This window comes from Pteropus alecto, unplaced genomic scaffold (assembly GCF_000325575.1).
Source record: "Pteropus alecto unplaced genomic scaffold, ASM32557v1 scaffold120, whole genome shotgun sequence".
In the NCBI taxonomy this organism is placed as follows: Eukaryota; Metazoa; Chordata; class Mammalia; order Chiroptera; family Pteropodidae; genus Pteropus; species Pteropus alecto.
The window spans coordinates 720,670-731,670 of record NW_006430061.1 but is presented as its reverse complement, the minus strand read 5'-3'; the positions used below and the strand labels follow the sequence as shown (position 1 = coordinate 731,670).

The following is an 11,001-nucleotide window of genomic DNA, read 5'->3' as shown; positions in this document are numbered from 1 at the left end:
CCTGCTACCATTCTAGACCAATAATCTGTTGCCTGGATTATTCAAATAGCCTCCCAATCTGTCTCTGTCACCCTTTTATCCTCCACCTTCAGACTATTTCAACACAGCAGCCAAAGTGATTCTGAAAAACCTAGATCTTCTCACTCCTTTGTTCAGAACTTTCAACAGCTCCTATTTTGCTCAGAGAAAAGGTAAAATCCTGGCAAGTCTACCAGGCACTCTAGCTGGTCCCCCATTACCTCTCTCGTAACTCTCTCTCCTACCATAACATTTGCCTCCTTATTGTTCCTCAAATACATTAGGCTTCTCACTCACAGCTTTTGCTCTTCTGCTCCCTCTGACTGATCTTCCCCTGGATAGCTGAATGGCTCACTCTCTACTCTTTTTTGACTCTTCTTTGAGGTGACATCTGAGTAAAGGCCTCACTGATAACCAATTAAAACTGCAACTTTCTCTAACTCCATGCCTATGTACTTGGCTTGTCTTCTCCTTAGCATTTAGTACTATCTAGTATACTATATATTTTATTTATTTTATTGTCTATCTTTCCCCTCTAAAGTAAACTTCATGATGCTGGAATTTATCTGTTGGGTTCACTCATATCCCCAGCACTTAGAACAGTCTTGAAACAAGCGAGCTTTCATTCCGAAGTTTGTTAAACAAAGAAATGAAATTAAATCTAATATGGACCAGATAAGGAAGCAATTCTTCACTGTAGAGTGTCTTTGGTAATCTGTAAGATACTTAAGATTACACAAAAATATCATACTTAAAATATTTTAACCTAAGAGATATAATATTTTTAATCTACTCTTGTTGCATTAATTTGCATTTAAAGCATTTGGAAGTCATCTTAAATGTGCCAAATAATAAACCATTCATTTCTTTCTCTAAGGGAAGAAAATCATGTGTAAGTATTCTTGGAATTGTTCTTCAATGGTCCTTTTTAGCCATACCAAAACACATTATTATTTAAAGTATTTATAGGAAACACAGTTAACTAGGCTTGTTGATTAGAAATACCGGCTTTGGGCTCAACAGAGCAATTTGGCTAGAGATGAATCTTTAGGAGGTATCTATGTAAAACTGAGAATTCATATAGTGAAGAGAAAGAGACAAAGAAGAAATCATGAGTGCCACTAACAAACAAGCAGGAAACAAAAGGTCAAAGGAAAATAAGAAAGGTGTGAAGACTGGTATCCAAGAAATAAGGGAACAGAGTGCCCTAACAAGGAAGTGTCAGTATTGTCAGAAACTACAGGGAGGTGACATAATAAGCACTGAAAGAAATCTCTAAATCTAAGAGCTCACTTGCGATTAAGAATAGCTTTGTTTGGATAAATTTCGCCCATTTAAAGTATACAATTCAGTTATTTTTAGTATATTCGGAGTTGTGCAACCATCACCACTACCAAATTTCAAAACATTTTCACGAACCCCAAAAGAAATTCTTTACCTATTAGCAGTCACTCCTCATTTCCCCTCCCCAACAGACCCTCATTAGTGATTTTCAAAGAGGACAGTTTACTGAAGTGTGGAAAAACGAAAAAGTAAGGATTACAAGTAACAAAGGCATTTAATCTTTCAATTCTTTGACAGTAAAGAGAACTAAGAGAGGTACTGGGTATAGTTGAGTAAGAGAATCAGAAGCACAGATGCAAGGGGTCTGACGAGGTAAGGAAGAGACATCTTAGGAGGCTGAAGTGATAAAGGTAAGAAACTACTAAGTCAATACCTAAAAATGGAAGACTGGGGGGGAACCAGTGGTACGAAGCAGATTTACTTTTCATTATCTAAACTCTGATACAGAATTTTAAATATTTCCTCATTGGCAAGATTTACTATTTTAGAACGAAGGTGATAAATATATAATAGAGGGATTTTCTCTTATGTCAGGGGAAAAGATGAAACTGTAGCCATGACCTGAACATAATTAAAGAATGAATCATAGGAAAAGCTAAGAGAAGAGCCTTCTCCAGCTTCTTCACAAGTTTAAAGATGGATGTGCCTGGCCCGGCTCCTACATTCTTTAACCTCCATACCATACTTGAAATCATTCTTCGCCCGAGTACTACAATTAATAAAGGGCTTAATTCTCCCATTTTGACAAAAAGCAATGGACTACACTGTAGTCTAATAAGCACTAGCAGTCATTATACTACCTTCGGTCCATAGGAGCAACATTCTACACATAAAAGATTCACAACCAGGGCATTCATTCCGAACAACTTTCTAATCTGCGTATGTGCATAACTGTATGTATTCGGGAAGTAGACAAGTAAAGGGGGGATACAGTCACAGCAAGAGGCTCCTGTTGAAATAAATTTTACTGACAAAGCAGTTTTCAATCTAACTCAGAATCTCAACAGTAGCACTACTTTGTGGAGATAATTGCTGAACTTTGGGCTACTTCATTGCTCATTCATTCAACATGAATCATTAAATATACTCTAACATCACCCAATTCCAACATGACAAGTTAACAGTAAGCTTTTTGTGTTGTGTTATGGTATATGCCTCCATTCTAACATGGTTTAAGGTAGGAAAAAGTAAAATTGAGTTGCAACTGAGAAACCCCAAACAAGGAATAATAATGAAAAAAATGACATAAATACTTCTGGAATTTTCCCCCAAAACTCCATTGGTTTCTATAACTAACAAAATCTTGTTTTCACATTACACCAACTGCATAAAATTGATAGTTCTGTAGAAGAGTGATAACAAAGAAGAGAAATTGATGTAGTTTAGCAAGACTCAAGCTCAAATATACCTCCCTCTTACTGTGTAATCTTGAACAAGCTACTTTATCTGCCTTTATCTTAATTTTCTTATCTGTAAAACATAAATCATATGCCATAGTGTTGTAGGATTAAATTTAAAATATATATATAAAATGCCTACTATATAACACTGTTAAAAATGTGTCCAATTATTGAATAAGTATGTTCCTACCATTAAAAACCACAGCTTATTGCCAATAAATAAGCACAAGATGCTCAACGTCATCACTCATTAAGGAAATGTAAATCAAAACCACAATGAGATACCACTTAACACCTACTGGCCTAGCTATAATTTAAAATAAAACAGAAAATAACAAGTTTTGACAAGGATGTGGAGAAACTGGAACCCTCATAGTTGGCTGATGTGACTGTAAAATAGTGCAGTTACTTTGGAAAACACTGTGGTATTTCCTCAAAAATTAAACAGAATTACCATATGACCCAGCAATTCCATTTCTAGATATACCCCCAAAAGAATTAAAGAGAGACTTACATACCTGTACACAAATGCTCATTGAAACATTACTCATGACGGCCAAAAGGTGGCAACAACCCAAGTGGCCCTCAACAAATAGATATGCAAAATGTGGTATATTATATACAATGGAATATTATTCAACTATTAAGAAGAATAAAATTCTGACACATGCTATGACATGTATGAAAACATTATGCAAGGTTAATAACCCAGACACAAAAAGAACAAATACTGCATGATTCCACCTACATGAAATATCTAGAATATCTAGAGACAGAAAGTAGATTAGCATTTACCAAGGGCTGGAAAGAGAGGGAATGGGAAGTTACAACTCAATAGGTAGTTTCTGTTTGGGGTGATGAAAAATTCTGGAAATAAATAGTGGTAATGGTTGCACACTTGTGAAAATAATTAATATTTCTGAATTGTACACTTAAAAATGGTTAAAATAATAAATTTTGTTATATGTCATGTACAATAAAAGTCATCATCTTAACAGAAACCACACAATTCCAGTCTTCAAAAACTTAATTCTAGAATCTTGCATTTTTGACAATTATCAAATATCAATAATTTATATACATAAAATAATGGGAAACTAGGTCCAAGGTTTATGGGAATTCTCTGTACTATCTTAACAATTTTTCTGTAATCTGTAACTGTTCTAAAAATTAATTTTTTAAGGGAGCTTATTGAATCTCAAAAGCATATCTTTAATGAAAGAAGTCAGACTCAAAAGGCTATATACTGTATGATGCCAATTTATATGACATTCTGGGAAAGCAAAACTACAGGAACATGAAAAAAAATCAGTTCTTGCCAGAGTCTGGAGGGTCAGTGGAAGGAATTACAAAGGGGCAGAAGGACACTTTTTGGAGTGAAAGAAATATTCTTTATCTTGTGGGTGGTAGTTAACACACTGTCACTATTTCTCATAATTTATAGAGCTGTACACCTAAAACAGATGGATTTACTGTAAGTAAATTGTATCTCAATAAGTCTGATTAAAAAAAAAAAAAAAACTAAACAGTCACATGTAATGTTCTGCATTTCAATAGAGGCAGACTAGAATTTCAGTCTGGAGTCATTCTGAGATCTAGTCAGATGAAACCAGGCTATGAAGTCTAAGCCAAAGAGCACCTTTTTCCAGCTCAGCACTGTAGTCTAAAACACACTTACACACTAAAAAGGAGTCAGAATAGTTATAAATTACATTATGAACACATATAAAGCGACTTAGTAAATCAATTTAGTTATGGCTACTCATAGCACTATGGTTTTGTTTATAGGCATAATTAGGTCTCCTTCAGTGCTTATTTGGGGGGGATACATATTTCACATAATTCCCCCCAAACATTTTTTTCATAAAATATCTGAAAAAATGTTTTCCTGTCCCCTAATTAGACAGGTATTTTCCTAAGAGATTTTCTGTCTCTCCCATCAATGGCCAGGTTCTTTTCCCATCTCATCTCAAGATAAGTACCTGCACTAACTTCTCTATTATCTCCTCTCATTTTCCTCTCCCTTTTACCTTGAAAGAGGATTTTGTCTTTTCTATTTCCTCATTCCACAGCAGAAGTTTAACAATACTTAACTTCTTCCTGCTTCTACTGTTATTTTCTGAAGGTAAACTGTCAATTTGTTTCAATAGGAAAATACTTTTAAAAAAATAGCCTTCTTCTATTAGGATTTCCCATACTGCAAAAATTTTAAGCAATTTTAACACTGCCTATTCCTTTATTTTCTTAGTCAAATTTCTCATCAAAACCCAACCCATTTCACAACAGGAACTAACATTACTCTGATGCTTTTACAGTCATCGACCTCTCCTTCAGTCCTCTTAAATGCATCTTCCACACTACTCAAGCCACACACTCACAGCCTGTGCTGAGATTTCCTGAATCATCCAAATAATATAAAATTTGAGCACTGGCCTCTAAATTATTTATTGTGAATGTCTATTTATTCTCATCTCTTACTTCACCACTGCCCTGGCCTTTAAATTTTCAAATAAGCCTTGCAAATCCTTCCTTAGACCTATACTTTATTTTCTTTTATCTAAGTTTTTCCCCAAGTTGTTCTCTTTGCATTGAAATAACTCTGGCCTTGACATCTCATCACCTTTTTCCTATAGCAAGTTTAAGATCTAAACTCTTTACTCAAAAATCAAAAATCTTGCCTCATTAACTCTCATGTATTTTAAATATACCTACACTATCCCTTACAATTTTTCTTTCCCATTAACAATTTTTTATAACTACTTTCTGCTACATGTATTGTAACTGGTCTAAGTGGAATATAAACTCCCTAAAGGCAGGAAGTACTCTTCTCAAATATACACTCCAAAATCTGATAAGTGCTATGTATCTGAACACTCAAGTACTATATGAAGAGATGCAATGAAAAGAACATTAGGTTCTGCATTCTAAGAAACGCTTAAGTTCAAGCAATTCCTCTAACATATTATGCTAAACAATGGGCCTTGTTTTCCTCTTTAAGAAAATAAGAAAAACACCTGTCCTATTTACTTCACAGAAAATAAGGCCTGTGGAGGGAAAAAGCGTTAGTTAAGCTATAATCATCAGTCAATATAAATGTAAGGATAATATTTACTTTATCACTGTTTTAATCATTGGTATTTGTTTAAAATAAGTCTGTTTTTTTAAAACCAAACTCAATGCATAGCAAATTGTGACTCAGCATTATACAACATTTATTCATATTAATAATGCAACTTTTGTAGTGTAAGACTAACAGAGCTATATGTTTAACAATAAGGATGTTAATTTTATAGTATCTTAAATGCATTCTCAATGTTAAAAGATAAATACTTGCTGCTTAGCCATAATAACTGCCTTCGAATCTATTAAAATCAAGAATGTTTAAAAATCTCATTTGTTTTTGTACCTAAATAGCTGAATTTAAAATTTTAAGGAATCCAAAGGGCAGTTTAAAATTGCACATCTTTTTAATTGGTTAAAATGTCCATGTGTTCTCTCCCATTGTGTTTTGAATCTATCACATGTGACAACAAATTGCAGGAAAAAAGGAAGAATAAAAAATATACATAAATGCACAAAATAAAGATACTCTACCAGAGAGACAAGGAAAACAAAATTTCTTCTAGTCCAAACCATAACCCTATGAACAACCTGAAAAGTATCCTACAGCAATAACATTTCCAAGTATGACCATAATTCCAATAAAAAGAGCATCATGTATGAAAACTATCAAAATGATTAGAAATTATAAATTACTGATAATACATTTCTCATAGAAGTTGCTTTTTCTTTTCAAACAGGACTAGATTAAAAAGCAGAATTTTCATACGGTAGATCTGCACTGTCCAGAATGGTAGCAACTAAACACATGTACCTACTGACTGTCTGAAATGTAGCTAGTCCAAAGTGAGATGCGTTGTACCAGATTTCAGACTTACCAAAAAAAAAAGTAAAATATCTTACACATGTGGTTCTCATTTAATATTTCTACTAGATAGCACTTATTTCATAGTCAACTCTCAAATTAAAAAAAAAAAAAAAAAAATGGATACCAGAGGTACTAAGCATCTTATTTAATAATATCTCATTGCTTGGTAGTATCACAGCAGTGTCTAGAACCTGATCGCCTTAATCTCACCCTCATTAATAGAAGGAATTCATGCCTTAAGACTCAATTTGAACATCATCCTCCTCATCAGGTGCATTCTCAATCTCCTTCTCAATCTCCCAGTCCAGGTGATGACATCCTTTTTTCGTAGATTTGAATCTACCACTGCCCTTATAACCATATTGTTATAATTTATAAGTTTGTTTCCCCAGATGGACTAGAGAACTTCTTCAGGACAAGCACTGTCTTATTCATTTTTCTATCCCTAGAACTACTGCAGTGCCAGGCACCCTTACAGGGCCTCTGAAAACAATTAAATCTTTCAGAGGGTCAATTTTTAGCTCTTTTGAGGTACAACTAACAAATCGAGTCATGTACTATGTGAATGCACAGCACTAAAACATTCACCTTTATTATTAAATTCTTTTTGGAATATGGCAAATATATAATTAAAATGATTAATTTGTTATGAAAGAAATACAAATTACAAAGCATTAAAAAAAGTGCTTTGCACTGCTGCTCTGAAAAGTTTGGTCTGATGCTGATATGAACTCTGAGCTCTTGGGAAATCCAACTCTCATATTGGGTATAAGTTCACTAAGCAATGTGCTTACTAAGCAAAAAAACATTGTGCAAGATGAACGAAAGATTCCTGGACACGGGAACTGATGCAGCAATCTTCAATTAATAGAAAATTTCAGAACCATTCATGGCTTAAGGAAGAAACAAAGAATCACATGCTTAATATACTGCTAATTACATAGTTATAGTTTCTAAAATTCCTAAATGCAAGTATACCGATTTTCACATTCCATAAAACAGAGAAAGCAGTGAAACTTATAGATGAAAAAATTATTGGTTTCCAAAAAATACTGCAAGCAACATGCATACAAAATACAAATAGTAACATTTTCATAAGAAAAAAAATACTTTAGAATCTATTAAATTTAGGCAAAATTACCTGTAGAAGAAGCTCTATATGTGCTTTATACCTATATAAAATCACTTTTGAGTTGAGTTAAATAATAAAATCGCTCTATTCTCATTCCGTCATGCTGTTCAGTACTCAGACTGTCTTAATGTTAACGAAGCAAATTATATAATTGTATTAACCAATGTTACCTCAATAAACTTAATTTGAAAAAAAAAAAGCAGCAGTTACCTTCCACTGTACCCTCAACTAAGGCCATTCAGTCTAATCTGCTACTATGAAAAAGAGCAACAACCCCAACCACTGGCAGAGCTAAGTTTCCTGTAGAGAGTTGACCACAGGCCAAGGAAGCAAAGGTACAAAGTCTCTCCTGGAATCAAAGCTCCTGGACCTCTTAACGTGCAGCCTTCCCCCTTTAAACTATGTCTCCCCCACTCTTCTAAGAATAACTTTCTTTTTTCTTCATCTTTTCTGATCTTGGCTTTGATGTTCCAATATGTTAAACAATTTTCCCAGCACAACTTTTCTGTGTGACACCCACCTGGAAAGATTTTAGGGTACCTCTTTAATAGGTAATCTTGTTCAAAGAGGAAGGCCTCCTTCTTTACTCTCAATACAACGCCCACTGTTAAAAATAAAAATATAATTACAACCTCAATGTCCAGGCGAATATAGGCAAAGAATAACCACTGGCTCCTTCTTACACGTTCGTTATCTCCAGACTTTCCTCTTCACTTAGTTCTCTTTTTATTTCCCTTTTCAATCCCTGCTCCTCTCCCCGCCCCGAAAAAAAAAAAAAATTCCACAACTGAAGAATCTCGTTTTTAAAGCCAAACCATTAAGTGAGGAAAATAAGTATGTGCTTTTTACAATTATTCATTGTTTCTCCGTCACTCGGAGTTAATCTGACCGCCCTCCCAGAAAGATGATGCGCTAAATACGCAGTGAAATAATACTGTCTTCCCAAAGCAAGTGGATTCGCGGGAAAAAGGCAACCGCTGGGAAGGAAGAAGAAAAAAGATCATTAGCCCCCAAAGCCCGAGATGGGACAAGGAGGTGAAAAGAAATGGGGGGAGGGGTCATATGTGAGAAGCGCAACACACACACACTCGCCAGAACTTAACAATTCAACAAGGAAATAGGACCGGCCACTGCAGCTCCAGCCCCGTCCCGACGGACAAGGGGGTGGCCTCCCCTTACCCCCCTTTTGGAAAAAAACTAACTCCCAGCTCCCCTTCCCGTCTCCGACAAGAGGGGCCTGGTTTAAGGGCGCGGGCCCCTCGCACCTTCGGCAGGGCAAACGGCGGCGGCCCGGGTGGAAGCAAGGCCTGGAGGGAGCTGAGTCGGGCTGGGGCAGAGCCAAGAGTACGGGATGGAGGGTCAGGGGCGGGCACCCGCGGAACTGGGGGCCCGGCAAGGGATCTTTCCATCCCGGGATCCCCGGGCACTTCGCCGCCCTTGCAGAGCAGAGTTCCAGGCCCCCGCCCCGCCGCACTCGCCGCTCCTCACCTCACGCAGCCTGAGCCTCCGCCTCCACCACAACCCCTGCCGCCGCAGCCGCCACTGTCCGAACCATTTTTCCGCTCAGCCGCCTCAGCCGCGGCCGAAAGCTTCGGCGGACTCCGCGGCCAGCCAGGCACAGAACGTCACTTCCGGCCAGGGAAGCACCGCCTTCCACGCCAGGCTTCTTCCGGATTGGCTGGTGCAAACGAGCTACCTGAGGAGTGGGTGGGGCTTGGGCGCGTCCGGTGAGGCGCCTGCTGTGATGGTGGGGGCTAGGGTCCGATGTCCCCCGCTCCCTCGGGGAATGTCGAGCGGGTTCTGGGTGTCTGTCCCGGCAGCCCCGGAGTAGGACTGGGGCGCTTTCGTGGACTCCAGCTGGGCGTCCTAATCCCCGCCAACCACAAGTACTCTTTTGTTTCCGTGCCCTCCCCGGGCAGCTCCGCGCTGCGGCTCCCAGATTTGCGGCCGCGCGATTAGTTTGTGATTGGAAAACTGAAAGGAGCAGGCAAGATACAAAATCATTCACCCCAACCAGCATTGATCGAGTCCTCACGGAGGATCAGGTGCTGTGGTGTGTGCGATTCGTGACCCATAACGTGAATAGTGTAAAGCGCTTTCGCAAGCGCTCATTTAAGCCTCACAACGGCCAGGTAAAGAAGATAGCCCAATACCTCCCAGCCGGATGGCTCTTTTCTACGCTACAAAATATCTTCACATAAAATCTCATTAATACCTTCCTAATGAGAATTGAATGAGATTCTGCTTCTAAAACGGGTTGCGCGCAAATGTTGGATTAAAAAATTACATAACCATGTCAAGCAGATAGGAAAACTATCACTTACAGATGGTGAAGCTGGGGGCGGGATTCAAACTGAGTTCTTATTCCAATCCGTAGCATTTTACATCTGTCCTTTAAATAGTAAGAGAAGGGGGGCCGTGCCTTCCAGAGATTCACAGTCTAATGTGGTAAAGTGATTTGAACTGCAATTCTCAGTTAAAAAAAAAAAAAAAGCGAGAAGTCTGTAAAAGAAGTAGAAATTTACCTACTTCCAACACATAGTAGGAAAGAAAGAAAGCTGATATTTTTCCTCTCTCTCTCTCTCTCTCTCTTTCTCGCTCGCGCTCTCTCTCTCTCTCTCTCTCTCTCTCTCTCTCTCTCTCTCTCTCTCTTTCTCTGGAGGATGTGAAGTGGATGAAACATTCTAACCGCTATAATAAATATGCCAAGATGGAGTTGCTATTCTATGTAGAAATTTAGAAGCAATGATTATTCCTTGTGACTGTGACTACAAGTCCACCCACACTTCCTACTCCCAACTTTCCACCCCGCCCCCCACCCCATATACACACTTCCAGGCAGGCTTTACACACCCTAGAAGAATGTCCCTTAGGAATTCACTTAGTTCCACAGCATTGTTCTGCTTTATCTTCTCATCAAAGGAGGAATTTCTAGACTTGGCAGCTCTTTCATAAGATTAAAAGAGAAGGGGAAACCAATTTATCTTGGGGCTGTTTCCTAGCTTCTGCTCCAGAACTGAGTGTGCCTTCAGAAAAGAAGAGGGCTTCAGAGAACACTGTGTCTTGGGAGATTAACTTTGACTTATTTGTATTTTTCTTATGAGAAATATTTTCTCTGAGTCCCAGGAGCAGAGGGCCTTTGCTTGAGTGAATTCCTTATTGCAGTTCCGACTTCATTA

The 11,001-nt window shown here is 37.9% G+C and overlaps 1 protein-coding gene across 4 annotated transcripts in view; it reads right to left on the bottom strand.

The window, feature by feature from the left end:
• Positions 1-10,270, bottom strand: part of PIK3C2A (phosphatidylinositol-4-phosphate 3-kinase catalytic subunit type 2 alpha) — an 87,402-nt gene extending 77,132 nt beyond the window's left edge. The window contains exons 1-2 of one of the 4 annotated variants that reach the window (XM_006904735.3): positions 9,311-9,461; positions 8,343-8,426 (exon numbers count right to left, since the gene is read on the bottom strand). The gene's annotated coding sequence lies outside the window, so the exon portion shown is untranslated. Of the gene's footprint in view, positions 1-8,342; positions 8,427-9,087; positions 9,264-9,310; positions 9,462-10,146 lie in introns of those variants that run through there. The other 3 variants (XM_015589612.2, XM_015589616.2, XM_006904736.3) reach the window with 3 other exon arrangements.
• Positions 10,271-11,001: the final 731 nt, after the last annotated feature.